The sequence below is a fragment of the Patagioenas fasciata genome, chromosome 3, assembly GCF_037038585.1.
Source record: "Patagioenas fasciata isolate bPatFas1 chromosome 3, bPatFas1.hap1, whole genome shotgun sequence".
Lineage (NCBI taxonomy): Eukaryota > Metazoa > Chordata > Aves > Columbiformes > Columbidae > Patagioenas > Patagioenas fasciata.
In genome coordinates, this window is record NC_092522.1 from 57,328,197 (window position 1) to 57,343,826 (window position 15,630).

General features: G+C 36.3%; 1 protein-coding gene across 4 annotated transcripts in view; it reads left to right on the plus strand.

Annotated features, from left to right (window-relative positions):
- The window catches only part of SASH1 (SAM and SH3 domain containing 1), a 540,217-nt gene that overhangs the window by 196,602 nt on the left and 327,985 nt on the right, over positions 1-15,630 (plus strand). The window lies entirely within an intron of this gene.

Genomic DNA, 15,630 nt, shown 5'->3' on the forward strand with positions numbered 1-15,630 from the left:
CTTTGATTTTGCGTATGTTTCATGGGCCTCAGGGGCCTGCTAGCTTGGACAGAGGTTAGTAACTGCTAACCTTGTCTGTGTTACTATTGATTCTGTCTTTTAGGCACAGTTAAAAAGACAGCTTTCTAAATAAAAATTTTGTGACAGTCCATCGCAAAGTGTTTACCAAGCAAGAGTAAAGAATATCTAAAATGTGACCTTCTGTCTCCTCCTTAAACAGTGAGATTAATTTTAAATAAATGCAGATGCTTTAAATATGCCCTACGATTTTTATTGTAAATGGATATAACGTTCTTTGGTAAGCAGTAACACTTTGTAGATTTTATTTTATATTTATTGTTTAAATATTGAATTTTAAATCATTAAGGAGGGATGGGAAAGAGGGATGATGGATCTCCCTTTGACTTGGTCACCATTCCTTGGGTTTAGCCTTCTGGTAAAGATTCTGGAGAAGGTTTATCTGTCCTAAGAGCCACAAAGCTTCTACTTGTGTCACTCATGGCAGAGTAGAGCAGGTCAGCAAGCAGGAGACTTCAGAGAGAGGCAGTTGTACCCCAGGGCTCCAACTGACCTGCAATTATGTCAGACTTTTCTTCAGCCACTCTCTGATTTTCACCATTAACCTGAAATTCAAATCAGAAAAGGGGAAGGAGATGATACTGATCTATTACATCTCAGTTCAGAGTTGCTCTTCAAATCATTCATACTGTAGTACATTTTGTCACTTTGTCCAGTCTACTGTTAGGTATCCCAAATGAAAATTTGCTTTGCATCATCTTCTTTCCTTAATGACATAATAATTTTCTATCTTCCTGAAATACTCTAGTCAGTCTAAAGGCTGCTTTTATACCTTTTTAAAATAATTGTAATAGACACAGTTTTACTGAAAGAGTTGGGTCTGTTTGTTTCAATTTAAATAATGAAAATTTTATCCCAGTCTCCAAGTGTTTATTGATGATACTGTAAAATCATAGCACCATTAAACCAATGTATCAAGGTAGAATTGAGCCACCTGTAACCATTTTTTCCTGTGGCATTCCCAAAAACCCATGAAGTGGTGGCCTGGTGTCCACCAGCACATAACCACGTGCCTGCCTGCTTTTCATTTATCTAGATGAGTGATCTACTGTGAGAAGTCCTCCTCTTTACTCGTTACTGGATAGAGTAGCATGAGTAAAGAGATTGGTGTCTGAATGAGTCCCAAGGTCTTTGACAGTGAGCTTTACCTCCCAAAAAACCTAGTTCTAGCACTTAAAATGAATATTCTGAAAGTTCACATATTTTCTGTAATAGCAAATGGTAAAGTTAGAGTGTTTTTATAACTTGCATCATAATAATTTAATCACATCCCAGTTTCTGCTGTGCATTTTTCTCAGCTGTGTAGTAAGAACAATGTGTGTGGAGGGGCTTGGGCAACAACATTAGAGGAGAAATGGGATGAGGAAATCTCAAGGGAACTGGTACACCATCTTTCTACATGAAAATGATGTTGCAGTGGTAGTGATACTGTTCTTACTGAAAGCTATTCTGAATAAATGAAATATTCCACTAGAGGAAATGGAAAGCAAATTTGTTTTGACTTCACAACTTACCAATAAATATTGTATTTTCCATGATGTGAAAGGAAGCCTTTGCTATAGCCAAAAGAACAACCTAATTCTATTGTAAGAAATAGCCTTAAAAAGCAAAAAAAAAAAAAAAAGAAAAAAACAAACAAAAAAAACAAACAAAAAAAACCCTAATACTTTTCTTTAAGCAAACAAATGTCTTTAATGAGAAAATGGAGGGAAAAAAATGTTGTTATTTTCACTCGACAACTAATCATTATGCCCTTGCCTTGCTAAACATCCTTCTCTCAGTTTAGCTGGATTACATAATAAAATATTCTGGTTTCAGCAAGTGTGTTTTTTGCTGAGTGTTGTGAAGTTTAATAGAGAAGTAATGTCTTATTGATGCTTAGTTTTTGTGACCTTTTCCGTCTTGTATTAGTGACATATTGGTCCTCTGTCTCAAGTACTATGGGATCCTAATGGATAGTGTAGAATGGGTCAGATAATGAAAGTCCCTGGTACATTAACTTTCAATTTCATGAATGTCTGAATACTGCCTGGAAGATGAATAACAGGCATTTCCTTCCTTTTGCATTTTAACATTTACGACCCAGTTACGATTTTTTTGACTGTATTACCTCACAACAAGTCCTGTATTATCATATTAAACTGTGTACTTCTGCTTTTGGCAAAGATAAAAAATTGTTATTTGCAAAGGGAGGCAGATAATGTCCAAATACTTCTAAATGAGATAGTCAAATGCCTATTTTTTTATTAGGAAATGTAAATTTTGTGTCTAAAGTTATGTTCTTTCTTTAATAAGGTTTTACTCAGCTGGTTTAGGGAAGCAGTTAGACTTTGTTAGTGGTTGATCTGTAACTGAAAAAGATGACAATTACTGCTATAAGCATCATTTGAGCCTTGTAAGTTTGTAACAGCAGGCATGGTATATGGAAGACAGCCAAGGATAAGTAGTAACTGGTATTTCAAGTTTATAAGTGTACATAGGATACAATATTACATATCTAAGATATATATTATATTGTATATAGGATATAATGGGAAGCTGGAAGTAGTTAGATTTTATATTGCCAGTGTTAAAAGAAAGAAAGGACTGTTAATGATATGAGTGAGGGTACAGCAAGGTGGGAATTTAATCAGTCTTCCAGCTCTTCATAATGTATTAATATAGCAGTTAGACTTTTTGCAAAGTGCATAAGAACTGCTCTGGGGTTTTCTAGGCAGGACTTTTAGACCATGTTTCAGAAGGCATTACCTTGCAGGTCAGAACAGGTCTGCTGATTTCAAGCAGCACGTGTAATGTCAAGTTGCATAGAAACAGGTATCAGAACATTTCTAAGGACATAGGTGATAGTCATGAATAATGTTAAATAACATGAGTGCAGCATCTTCAGAATCTTTCTGTCAAAAACATGGTAAAGTGTTTTCAGGGGAGGAAAACAGGAGAAAGTCCTCATTCGGTGACAGAGTTCAACTGCATTTACTCTCCTTCCATTGAGCAACATCCAGAAACTGGAAACAAAGTTAATGTCAGGACTTGTTTCATCCATTGAGATTGAGGGATACAGATGAATAGGGTGGTTAACAAGATGGGAACATAACCAGTGCACTATGTCTAAATAGGAATTGGACTAGATTTCCTCGTTAAGTGAGGTCTGTGGTTTCTGTTTCAGATTTTAAACTGATCTGAGGTTGGTGCTAGTGGGAAAAGGCTGTTTTTCACATGCCGGGAAGGAAGAAAATCCACAAACATCTTATATGTGAGGGAGCTTTTCTGGAGAGAGGTATGAAACACGATGCCCGAAGCAGGGTAGGTTACATCAGAATGTTTTATTGTTTTGTGGCTGCAACAGCTGAGTCAGTTCACAGTGCATCTCAGAGATAAATTATATGTCAAAGATTTTTCAATTCTCAGCATCACCTTTATTTATGATCCCAAAAGAAGAATTCAAAACATTCTGGAGCTGGATTGAATCTGGTGCCTAGGATTCTGTTCTTTCTCTGAAACCATTTTATGTTGAAATATTTCAGAAAAGAGCAGCATATGAAATAGTGTGAATCTAGCAGAGGTTATGTGGAACCAATCATAACATTCCTGTGGTTGTGAAGGCACTTTTTAACTAAATAACAATTTGATAGACATTCTTATTTTAAAGAAAAAAAAAAAATGTAACGGATTTGGAACAGCCCTTTTTGGTATTTTTCTGTTCTGTAAAGGTGTGATTTGATTGCAATTTAATCGTGGAGTGTGAATACCAAATACATTACATACAATTTCTATGTGGTACTTTCTGATTTGAGAAGTCTAAAAGTTGCCTTTTTAAAATAAAAAAGTATTTTTGGAGGAGTGATACCTCAGCCTGGGTCATGCTCACTGTCATTAGCAGTCCCATCTGCTGGAAGAGCAAGGACGTATTTGTGAACAGCTGCTGATTATGCAGATGCTGCCTCTTTTACAGAGGTTCTGTCATGAAGTAAAATATGAGCATATATGCACATGAGGCATCTTTCACCTGGACTTAGAGGATTGCTTCATCTTTGGTGAAAAACACAGTTGCAAAGACTGTGCCCAAAGTCTTGTTTAGCATTTGAGAGATACTACCTGACAGGCTGTAAAAGTCTGTTCATGTGTTTGGCATGTGTAAAAATAGGCTGCCTTGTACAGTAACCTATTATAAACAGCGAGCTAACTGCTTTTCAATTCTAGTCTGGTTCTAACATCAAACAGGAAAGCTGGTGTTTGGAGGGTTGATGCGCATCCAAGTGTACAAAATAATTCATATCTCAAGGCATCCTCCTTCCATCTAGGCTGTTTTGCCTTCAGAAGATCATAGCTGGGGTTATGGAGTTGCTGCCATCCCTTTCTGGACAGACCTTTGACTGACACTGTAATTGATGACATCGCCAAAAGCAGCTGTAATGGTATTTGGCCAGAGGTAAACTCTACAAAGTACAGATGTCTTCTACTTCCCTAGTTAAGGATAGCCTACCATATTCTTTATGAAGCAGAAAAAACCTGTGATATGAGGGAGAGACAGTGAATCAGGCTGCCATCTGGAATGAACCTGATTTACTTGCGTTTTGAAATTAACTGGATTGCATCGATCCGTTTTGGTCTACTGTTAAATTTTCAGTTATTTTAATGCACAGACAAAAAACTATCAGAAGTCATCATTTGAAAGTGCAGACATAAAATATTATACAAAGTATTTTCTCCCAGATTTAAGAATGAATCAATAGAATCCAAATGAGATAATCTGCAGTTCAATTTTATTACTTTTAAAACTTATAATGTACAGCCAAAGAAGATGTACACTTTGTAGAAGAGATGAGTATATAGTTCTTTAAAATGAATGAAACAAATCTGGTAGAATTAATTTACTATTCAATCTGACAATATATTTTAAAGTGAGGTGTATGTCTCTGTATGTATTATATGACACATTCGTGATTCAGATTTAGACAAATTTTATAGGTCCCATTTTCAGTCTAAAGGCTTTTGTTTGCCTGGTCATTGTATGAATTAAATTGGAAGTTTATGTTCTGCTACATACAGATCTGAGTGACTTTTAAGATGACTGGGATTGCATTACTCCCCATCATTTTACCGGGGCAGTGATCATTGCAGCTTTCTTACAGTGATGAAGAGAGTGACCTCTCTCTTTGTGGGGTAAACACTACCTAAGAGCCTTGTGAAAATCAGAGAGGAAGCACAAGGGGATATTCCTGCACCAGCATATTTACACACATCCTAAGGATAAGACCTCTGTGTCTTGAGGAAGGGGGAGTTTGTAAATAACATTTTGTAAATTGATACGTTGTACTAAGACAATACTGCAGCTCAGGGCTGCATCACAGTCCCTCTATGTGAGAAAAGGCTCTGAGTCTTGTCCTACTAAGCAAAGCGTCTACAATACTCATAATGAAGGTATGAGTTAAAATCTTAGGTATCAGCAGTTCTATTTTCATAACTATAATCAAAAGTACATCTTGTTGAGGTGTTTCTGCTGCAGCCTTGTGAAGAAACGCTGTTCTGAAAAGGTATGGATGGTTGTTCTGCAAAAATACTTGTGCCTGACCTACAGCAGAGACTGGAACAGTGGCAGCACAAATACAGTTGGTGTTTTTTAGAAAAGGCTGAGAAATTCTCTAAGAGGAGAATTCTCATTAGAAAAAGGGCAATAGTGGTGCTTGCATTGCAGACACAAAATGTAACTACATATTTTTGGGGTGAAAATTCAGGAGACCTTTGTGCTTGGGGAAAGCAAGCTCAAGGGATGTGCTTTAGCAGAGAAAAACTGATTTCAGTTTCCAGTGATTACAGCTACAGCTTGATGGATTATTAGTAATAAATCCATCAAGTTCCATTTGAAAACTAATTAGAACAGTTCCCTCCCTTGCTTATATGGACTAGTAATTCCCTTTTAATTCCCAGACTAAATTTATTTGTAGTTAGCTTATTCTCAGTTTTTCTCTTGGCAGCATTACTAGTTTGCTTTGCCTTTTGCTCTTCCTTATTTTCTGTGCCCTTAAGTATCTGGTTCCTTCTGTAATTTGTATGTCCAGTCTAACTTCTACTTTCCTTGCCTGGCAGAATTTTCCTTGACATAAACATATGTGCACACACCCTAATTCACTGAAAAAAACCCATATTATAATTAATTACTGTGCTTTTATCCCTCACCGTTAAGTCCTGCTCTTTCGCATTTAACCCCATTTAAGCTTTCTGACATTATACTGCCCAATGCTAAGAACTCAGGCTAAGAACCTCTCCTCTCACAAAGCAATATAAAATGCTGATCTTTGAACATAATCCTCCTGCCCAATTCAATCAAAGCAGAACACATTAAAGGTGGAGATGACATTTCATTCAATTCTATTCACCAGAACTGAGAAAAATGCAACCAGGAAACCCTGTGACAGTTATCATATTTCTCTGATTTTGTTGGAAAGTTCCCTTAATCCATATTAACATCTTACACTAATTGAGAAGGAGGTAATAAATTACTTCATGGATCATTCAAAGTCTGATGATGCAGTGATATATAAAGGTTTTCTCTGAAGAGTCATTAACTGATTATTTAATCTTTGCCAGAACCTGAAATTTTCTATTTATTTCTAGGCTTTTTTGGAAGTGAAACATATAGTAGTCATATCCTAGAGATATGATGCCAGAAAATTAACAGTAGATGTATAATCAATATTTCCAGCATTTATTGATTTATGTCAGTAATTACTTATGAACCCCTAATGCTGACTGTGGTCAAAATAGTCTGCTCTTTATGGTGTAAAATACTAGTTGTGCCAAGGGATTCCCTATTTATCTCAATAAATTAAGTATAATAAGCATAACTCTAAGCAAGTGTTTATATTATATGGCACCTTTGACACTGACCAGAAAATAATTTGTTCAGAAGGTTTCTGGGCATGAATTAGTAAAGAAAATAGTCATTCCAGTCAGACAGCAAAACCCTGGGCTTGAGTGAGCCTGGGCAATGCTGATGGAGAATCTAGTTGAAATATAACAAGTCAGCTTTCCTGAAAACTTGCACAGATTGCTTGTATACACTTGTATTTTATTAAAACAAAAACAAACAAACAAAAAACTAAGAAGCAACAGTCTAAGTTGTATTACTGGGAAATTCTTAGTTACACAATAAATTACAGCTTATGGAAATGAAAATTTAGCACTGAATTTCTCTGGGTTCGTATTTCAAACCTGATTCTGAAAAAAAGAGGTCTGTAAATTTACCAGTTAATTGCAGGTCTGTCCCTGATGGTTTTTCTTGAGCACTTCTAACAACAGGAGCTTTAACTTGCCAACTGCATAATGCATTTTCAAGGTGTAAGGTGTTCTCATTTAATCAGAATTCACAGGGAGCTGCACATGACTGGAGTCGTGGATTTTCTGTAGCTTATATGTACCGTCAGCTCCTTTCAAAAACAACGGCACAGAAACTCTGGCTGTGTATCCTGGCAATTGAGGAGCAATATTGAGGAACAGGAGCTGGTACAATCACAATTCAGTTCAGTCAATTTTAGAATATTTACAGAGTGGCCTCAGCTTTATAACTAATTTGGTTGTAATTGTGTTAATTATCACAGCGGTAATTCATGTCTTTAACCACTTAACTATTTGAGTGTTCACCTTTTGCATAAGTGTGTTCTTGTTTTCTTTGTGATAAGCACTCTCTTTTCCTGGCTCCTTATTTTTATATAAAAAACACCAAGATTTTAAAGGAAAAGAAATCATAGAACTTTTTATTTTAAATTGAAAATTACACTAAGAACATGGGCTCTGATTTATTTAGATATGATGGCAAAGGCCATATGTTAGTGCTATCAATACTGCATTACATTAGAACTTAAAATGCTTAATGGAAGTTGTTAAACTTTATTTTTCTACAATGATTTAATATTGTCAAAGATTTTTGCTGATCCATACTGCTTTAAAATTAATTGTTCAAATTAGTAATGTACTTTGCACAGTTGAAACTAAGCATAAGTGTATGAAAGATCTTTTACGACAAAAGTCACCGAAGATATAAAAAAACATTATTATAGAAGTCCTCTGGATGAAAAATGCTTATCCTTTCTGTGTTTCCCCATTTCTCTGACATTGACAAATGCTAAAAAAGGTTTGTGTGTCTATTATCTATGTCTAAGATTCCATTATATCGTAATGGTCATCACATAACTTGGTTAAGTAACCATAATACTGTGACACACACTAAATCTATTAATTTAAAAGTTCAAATGTAAAGCTATGGTAAATTAGAGCAGTAGAAGGCTTGCAAGACATTCCTCTGGTTTCTATTACATCTTCTCTTTAATTTCATTTAAGTATAAAACATCTGAAATGAGTATCTAAAGTACCTAAAAAGAAACTAGATATATTGTACATAGTCTACATTATTGGAAACCAAAATAAATAGTACCGAGATTAAAAATTTTCATGATGAGTAGGACAACTAAAGACAAAGAAAATGTAAGAGCAGATTTGAAAAAATGAGATAGATGAAAAGTATGTGCTGAATGTTTTACAGGCATGTTGGATACTCAAATTTAAGGGGAATTATAATATTTTTGTAAATCTTTTACCTATAAACATGTGAAGTTTTTTAGTAAATAGTTTTACAAATTAAATGGCAATAGTATATGTTTTATAGAACAATAGTATTAACAAACTATGGAACACATAATGAGATTATGGAGAAAGAAAAAATTTGGGAATGGAGGAGCAATCAACCAAATTTCTGCTGTTCCCATGTGAAATCCTAAACCTGCCTTCTTGACTTTGCTGCAGCAGAAAGATCTTCTCCTCTGTGGTGCCAAGGTCTAGGTGTCAAATTGAGCCTCAGATTGTGGGAACATGCCTGCCTGGGAGCAACCTCCGGGGACGAGAAAAGCAGAAATCGGCCCTTCACCCCAGAGTTACCCTATTTGTTCCCTGTGGGACACAGCTGAAGCCATCCTTGGCTGATGCCCAGATGCCATGCTGATCTTAATGGAAAGGTAACTAAACATTAAGCCTATTAGAACAGCAATTTATAGGCTGTTGGAAACCACAGTGCAGTATTCACCTAACATGTAACTACACAGGGGATGTTAAAGAATAACAGCTGCTGACAGCAGTGCTACCCATCTCCTGGTTTTGCTGGTTTTATGCTTAAGTAAATAAATACTTGAACTTTAAGAAGTTCATAAAGAAAGCATCAATAAAAATTCATATGTTTACCGAATCTGAAATAGGCAGATATATCACCAGTTATAATACATTGTCCTGTAGAAGTTACAATTGTAATTAATTTTGTCTGTAATTCTCATGAAGGTAAGATAGTGTGAACACATAATTTTGCATTCTGACATGAGAAAGAAAATCACAGGATATAATTTTCCTTTAACTCTCTTAGCTTCTGACTTATTATTCAGGACTATATTACCTTACTCATCTCTATGATATGTTAGAATCTTGGATTTTGGTTAATGTTCATTTGAAATAGTATGCTGAGAAATTAGAGAATGTCCTAGAAAAATTGTACAAGTTCCTGACAAGAATAGCTGGATAAAACAAGGAAGCAGTGTATTCAAAGGATAATTGTTCAATAAAATTAATTGATCTGGGCAGAAAAGGTCCAGATAGCTCCTCCTTCTCCAAAACTGTTCAATTATTGTAACAAAACTTTTGTGGCTGGAATGCCAATCAAATAGTCAGTACATTTAGGCTTGCCTGATTGCAACTAAAAAGATTTTTGTTTTTTCCCCATTCACTACAAAATTAGCGTAGGTGCACAGTAGAAAGTAATTGAATATAATTTGACCCCGGCACAAGAGAAGAGTAATATATGCAAAATAATATTTGGGAGGAGTTGTGAATTTGTGGGAGGACCAGACAGAAAAATAGAGGGTCTTCAGGTCCCGGCAGCACAACACTACATACCCGCTTGGTGGAGTAGGGACACGAGTCCTTCTCCAAGCCGGAGAAGCAGGGCATTGCTGGGGAGTCTCCTTCTGCACCCAACTCCAGTTCCCTCTCCAGAGCCCATGGGAGCCTACCATGTTTCTGCCTGCATCAGGGTATGATGTATGGGTCTCTCAAGCAGCTTTTGAGTTTCATCTTGAAGAGTTTCACATCTTTCCCACACGTAACTTTTGATGGCTGGATATCATCTCTGACCCACCTGGGATTTCGACAGACACATGTCATAGGTGAGGTCTCCAGTAGATTTAACAGGAGGTTTTACTCTTTCTCATCCTGGAGCACATGGATGCTCAGCTTTGCTTTCTAACTTTTCAGATTTTCTCTATCCAAATCAAGTAAAGGATGAGACATTGTTTCCTAATTTTGAGGTCACTAGATTGGTGATTGAAAAAAAAAATAAAATAATAATTTAAAAAAAAAAAGGATAAAGAAAGCAAGCAATCTTCCCTCCTAAAACTGTACTCTGTGAACAACAGATTTGGGTGTTTCCTTGAGAATGAGGAACTATGAGGCAATATCCTTTGCCAGGTCACATCTACTGAAGTTAATAAGGGGAAATGCATGTGATGTAGTAGCTTCTGTCATGCAACATTTCATTTGTGATTGGTAATGCTATAGTCAGCCCTTCTGCAGTCAAGGACTTAGTTTAAAACCTTCATAGTTACTTACATTATTAATACTTCAAAAAGTTAACCAGCAAAAAAATAAATGTGCTGACACAAGTTTCTTCTGAGTTACACTATAAAAACATTGAATCTTTCCTATTTGTCAGGAAAGGTTGTTAGTATTTTAGTTACTGTGAACCTGTGGCTTCACCTGAGTGAAGCAGGGCTATGGAGTTGGCAAATAAGGAGGAGAGAAAATATTGCCATCTGATTTTAGGATTCTTTTAATTTCTGTTTTTATAGATAGAAATATACATTATAGAAAACCAACAAATAAACCAAAACTAAACCAACCAAAAAAAAAAACACAAACAAACAAACAAAAACAAAAAACCCTCCTCTAATAGCTCCAGAAAGATGCAAGCTATAATTAAAACAAACAAACAAACAAACAAACAAACAAACCTCTTTCTGTGGTACTTCAGCATTGAACAACCTTTACCTCACTGTCAGAAGTGTTTCTGTGAAGGCTACAGTGAGACAATGTGGCCACAGCTGTGATCAGCAGATTCTGCTGCCATGGCTATTCTATAAGCAAGACTCTTCTTCAAAGGGAAAAGCATCTTGCACTCTCAGAATCACACATGAAGTCTCTGTTGCCTGTGGAAAGACTGAGATGGCAACTCTCAAGAAGGGTTTGAATTGCCATCTGTTACAGCAAAAGGAGGAAGTAATTTCATAGTCACCTGTCTACCTGTGCACTAAGGTTTCCATTCAGGCTGGAGATGAGAGGTTGCTGGGGATGTGTTTATATTTTGAAGGGATATGATGTCCTTATAGGCAGATTTTTCACTGCCTGGTGGCCATCTAATATGTCTCTGTGTTTCTAAAGACCATGGGCTACACTACAATAATGTTTTTCTTGATCTTGAGGAAAAGCCCCAGTGACAGCTGTTCCTTTGTATTTTCTTCCACTGTAATTCACAGAAGTTAGCACCTCTAGCATTAGCAACTACTTTGAAGTGTTTCTTCCATTGTAACTGAGTGTTGAATCTATCTGACATATACATACTTTCAAGGTTTTGCACCTTTATTTTATCACCTCCGGTATGGCAAGTCCAGGGCCAACCTCTTTAATAAGTACAAAAGAGTTTTTAATACATGTGAAATCTGATGGGTTAAGAGAAGCAAAACCAGAAAACACAAAATAAGATGGTTTTATTGACAACACAGACTGGGCTATGGAAGGATTACATCTTGCAGGGAAGAAAAGTTGATATTAAGACAAAGTGCTAATAGCTGTAATTGTTGTGATGAGTGAAGTACATAGTTAGCTGAACAGCTCATAAAAATAAGCTGCTGTTACTAAGACAGGCCAAATCTTACATTTGCCAGTGCAGTAAAGATGTCTAGCTATGGCCTTGTCCTCTGTCAAAGGAGTCCTAGCAAATGAAGGCAATGCAGCATCCCCATACTGATTTTCTGAACAGAAACTGCAAAGCTGTAATTCGCATTGCTGTTGACTTTATTGAAGGTGTTAGCTAACTTGACAGTTTGACCTTTTTCTTCTGATGACAAACACTTGGGAATAGGCACTAGAAGTTAGCTTGTCTTTACTCTTTGTGCTTTATTTGGTGCTATTGTTGCTGCCTTTTGGTTTTTGTGAGGAAATTGCCCTCTTCTTGCATTCTCAGCTCTAGCTGTAAAGCAGACTGCCATGAACAAACTTCTGCCCTGAAAATCTAATATATAAGGTCTGCTTGCCAGCAGTTTCCTGGCTGCTTTTAAGCACAAAATCATTGTCTTAGGGTATGATCCAGCTTTTTACCTTAGCTTTATAAATAGTCATTATCTTACATTTTCACTAATTGCTCTACAGCAAGAGAAAATTTTAATTTTTAATCAATAATACAGCATCCTTGAGAACATTTTACAAATTAGGAGTTCAGTTAAGTCCCAGCATATGTTGTTAATGTTGCTTGTTACATACTAATTAGTTCGGATTTTTTTAATCAGGAGTAGCACTGGAAATGCAAGCTATGGAACTGGCATTGAGCAGAAATTTTCCAAGCAGAGCTCAAGTAAGAGCTCCCATATAGCAGCAGCAGGGTGTAGTTACTGTTTGGGTTTCCTCTATGAAATCAGTTGATAAAGAAATCAACTCCTTTTCCTAATATAGGTTAACCAATTGTATGTGTAATGCTCAGGAATTTGTTCTGGTTAGTGATTTCACCATTTTAAGGCACCATGATTATGAATTGATGGATTTTTTGAAGGTTAGGTATTTTAAAGCACACGGATTTATTCATGCAGTCCATCAATTACTTTGAAATCCTTCAAATTAGCATTAAAGTTAAGGGTCTTTGAACTGAAAGGGTTTCATTAATTGCAGGCAAAAGATATAGAGTCCATAATTCCTCTGGATGTAACTGTCATGAATCTTGAAATGTGGCAGGAAGAGTCATTAGCAGAGCGCCATTCACACGGGCTCATCAGACAGGGAGTTTGATGTGATTGCCTCCAGCAGAGCACAGAAGGTCAGCACGGGCCAATACCCTCAGCTAACAGAAACGTAGGAAGTTCACAGAGCTGCATGACAGCCAGATCCAGTAATCCTGACTCCTCTGTCTAGATGAGTTGTTTCTCTGGGAGAAGCCTATTGTCAACTGCTCAAGGCTCTTGCCATTTAAATTCTTAAAGGGATTTTATTTTTTATTAGCTGACATTTCTATAATATTCTACATGACTTAACACTATTTTTAGGGGTAGTAGTAAGGTTCAATTCAATATTAAGGATCAAGACAATGACCTGCTCCCCATTTCTATGTGTTTCACTTCCAGGTTTTTTTCTGTGTTTACAGTTCTCCTACTATAGCTCTTGTGTAATTTCACATATTATAAAATGCAAAAATAAATTCTGCAGTCTTTGCAGACTGAAAAGATATGAGTCAGGTCAGGAATGGATATTTCTCTGCTTCATTTAGCAAAACTTGGATAGAAAGATGGATACATGAGAGAGAGAGTTCTCGGGGGTTTTTTGTGCTCTAGTTTATCCTAGTGGTGCAGGACCAGGAGAGGAGGCACACTTGAATGACTGGAATGAGGAGGTGCAGGCTGGAACAGCCACCAGAGGCAATGAAACATCAGAGGTGTCCAGAGGATCTTTGTCCAATATAATAAACTTAAGATTATGTTAGTAGGAAGGAGAATATTTCTCTAAACTTTGGCAATTTAGCTTAACCAGCATCAAAAATATGACATCTGGAGCTGTTTCAGCTCCTTCACCAGATTGCAGTTACAAAAGTTAAAATCTTAATCAGTTCTGTAGTGAACAGTTAATACTTTATTCTTAATATGGCTGTTGAAATGGTATATATGATTTCATGACTCTGGGTTGACTCTCAGAAGTCATTACAAGTAGTCTTCCATGCTTCTTAGCCCTTCTACCATCCCATTGTCCCATGTTAATGTTAAAGTGAATATGCCTCAAAATGAGATGTTGCAAAATCAAATGGACCCAACTAACCTGGCTTTATGACTGACACAGATTGTGTGTGACTTCATGCCTACAGAAAGGAGGGAGGAGATTAATTTTCCTCAACCTCAGTTATTTCTGTTGCTTCTGCAGAACAGGTACAGTTTCTTCATTTCAGCCTCTTCAAGAATGTTTTTTTGTGACTGGGATTGACTGAACAAGCCACTTAATTAATAAACCTTTCAAATTACTAAATTGATAAATCTGGAATGACAGCAGAAATTATGAGAAAGGCTTGGATCTGAGTGACTGGTAGCAAAAATTGGTCTCATGTAAACATTACAGTGCAGAACAAGGGGGATTTTTGTTTGTTTTGGTTTTTTGTGTGTTTTGTTTTTTGTTTGTTTTTTGTGTTTTGTTTTTTGGGTTTCTGTTTTGTTTTGTTGTTGGTTTTTTTTTTCACTTTTACTTGGAGTAGCTTTCTGTGGTGGTTTTTACTGCGTTGTTACTTTGTGTGCAACTGCTTTTTAGGAAGCATATGGGCTGCACTCCCTTCTGGTTCCATGAAAGTTCATACTAAGCCTCTGGAGCTGTGAAAAGGTTCAGCTGATAGTTAAAATAATAGGTAGGTCATTTACTGTTAGTTATATTTTAAATCCAGTAATACTTTTAGGGAACTACTTTCTGCACAATTACAAGCCAAGGCACTTTTTCCCCTTTTAACTGGCATTTCAGGTTGTAGCTATATTTTCTGTCATAGTCAAGTCCTGAGCTATTATGTTTCCTGTCACAGTGACAAAGTGTTAATGATTTCATTCAAGCAGTCAGTCAGTCAAATTAAAATCTCACACCATCTCTATTGTTTATCTGTCTTGTCCTGCTATCTTTTATTAATACATTGGATCTCTAATGGTCAATGACTCGTTAACCTTGACTAAAGTTTAAGTTCAAAGGATTATTTGGGTGTTTTGTTCTTTATTACTTAATTAAGTATATTAAGTCTGTGCCAAACCACAGTATCTGCTTTACTTCGCTTAGAGTCATAAGGTTTGGTGCCAGGTATACTCTCAGATTCAAGCCTGCCATGCAAATTCCAGCCCTACTAGTCACCTCTGAATCAATAGCAGTCAGAAATGTTAGGGCCTGGAAAAATCAAGAAGTCACAAATATTTTTATTTAAAGTAACAGCTTCCCCGATCTTCCATGTACCTCCTGTTTTATTCTCTCCTGGTATGTAAACTACATTATTTTGACTAATCTGAAAGTATGTGCATTTTTCCTGGAAGTAAATGCCCTGCTTTAAAAAAACGTGGTAATTGGTGACACCAATACCAAAAAATGAGGCTCCATTTTTTCGTAGTCTTTTGCATCCAGACTCAAACACACACAATATCTGGAACTACTACTATGCTATATAAATTGTTTACCACTTATGAGATGCTTTTTTCTGATTAAATAGAGTCCATTAAAGAAGAAATAAATTTTGTAACTGGGTGA